We start from the raw sequence: 1,571 nt of genomic DNA, 5'->3' as shown, positions 1-1,571 counted from the left end.
CCCAGGCTGGAGTGCAGTGGCGCGATCTCGGCTCACTGCAAGCTCCGCCTCCCGGGTTCACGCCATTCTCCTGCCTCAGCCTCTCTGAGTAGCTGGGACTACAGGCGCCCGCCACCACGCCTGGCTGATTTTTTTTTTTATATTTTTAGTAGAGACAGGGTTTCACCGTGGTCTCGATCTCCTGACCTCGTGATCCGCCCGCCTCGGCCTCCCAAAGTGCTGGGATTACAAGCGTGAGCCACCGCGCCCAGCCTCTGCTGTTCTTAAGATTTAGTTTTCTGTTTGAAAAAGTCATTAATGTAGTTCCGCCTTCTCCACAGGGCGTTTGTTCCAAGACTCCAGTGGGGGCCTGAAACCTCTGTAGTACTGACCCCTACACGGTACATACTAGGTTTTGTCCTGCATATACATACCTGTGACACAGTTTATACATTAGGTACGGTAACAGATTTAACAACAATAACAATAAAATAGAACAATTATAATATACAGTAATAAAAGTGAACATAGTCTGTCTTTCTCTACCTCTCAACTGCAATGGGTGGGTGGTGTCTACAGTGTGGATACGCGGGACAGAGGGATGATTCACGCCTTGGCAGGGACAATGCCAGATCTAATCACACTGCTCAGAGTGGCGTGCAATTTAGAACTTAGGGAGTGTTTTCTTCTGGAGTTTTCTATTTAATATTTTCAGACCAAGGTTGACTGAGGGTCACTGAAACTGCAGATCGGAGTACTTCTGTATCATTTTAACAAGTAAATTAGAAACCAAAAAATGGCTGACAAGACATCTTCCATGGCGATCCGGCCTGCCATCGCGACTGGGCAGCTCTCTCAGGAACAGCCTGTGAAGGAGCATGAGGTGCTGAGGATGGTCTTGGGGTGTGCCTCAGGCCGGAGAGCAGGGTGTCGGGGCATAGCTGCCATTTGATGTTTCTAATCTCTTCTGGTAGCGGCAAGCTGACCTTGTCAGTGTCCACGCCTCCGGTCCCTATGATTCTGAGTCCTAATTAGGTGCAGAAATCCAGAGATGCCAAGCGTTCTGTGGACTGACGCAGTCACAGTCATTTAATGAAACTGTTCCAGTTCTGCTTTTCTTTACTTATGACCAGAAATTTCAGCTAAAATACAGCTGTTTGTGAATACCCTTGGGTGGGAGGGGTCTTCTGGGGTGGGTGTGGCTCATGGGGAGGGATGGGGCTGCCCAGGCTGGGGAGTGAGCGGAGGAGAAATGGCCTCAAGGTGCCCTGGCAGTGCCCGATGGCTGATGTGTGGTGCCCAGGGGCTGTAGGGGGAGGTGGGGAGGAGCAGGGGGGCTGGTGCCTCACTCTCAGTGTCTTCTAGAGAATATTAATTGTAATGTACTTGTGATTATGACATCTGTATGGTGAAACCAAGATGTCTTAGTGACACTTTATTCGTTTTTAACCCTCATCTGAAATTCCTGACAACAGGTGGTTTTGATGGTGGCCACTTCATGTGCATCTGGGGTGCGGGTGCGGGTGAGGCTATGGAATCACTTATTTCTCTTCTCTTCTCTTCTCTTCTCTTCTCTTCTCTTCTCTTCTCTT

The 1,571-nt window shown here is 49.3% G+C and overlaps 1 protein-coding gene across 1 annotated transcript in view; it reads left to right on the top strand.

Moving 5' to 3' along the window:
* NPHP4 (nephrocystin 4) overlaps positions 1-1,571 on the top strand; it is a 139,537-nt gene that overhangs the window by 52,708 nt on the left and 85,258 nt on the right. The window lies entirely within an intron of this gene.

The sequence above is a fragment of the Hylobates moloch genome, unplaced genomic scaffold (assembly GCF_009828535.3).
Source record: "Hylobates moloch isolate HMO894 unplaced genomic scaffold, HMol_V3 SCAFFOLD_9, whole genome shotgun sequence".
NCBI lineage: Eukaryota > Metazoa > Chordata > Mammalia > Primates > Hylobatidae > Hylobates > Hylobates moloch.
Note: the sequence above shows the minus strand (reverse complement) of the source record. Positions and strands in the feature narration are given on the sequence as shown.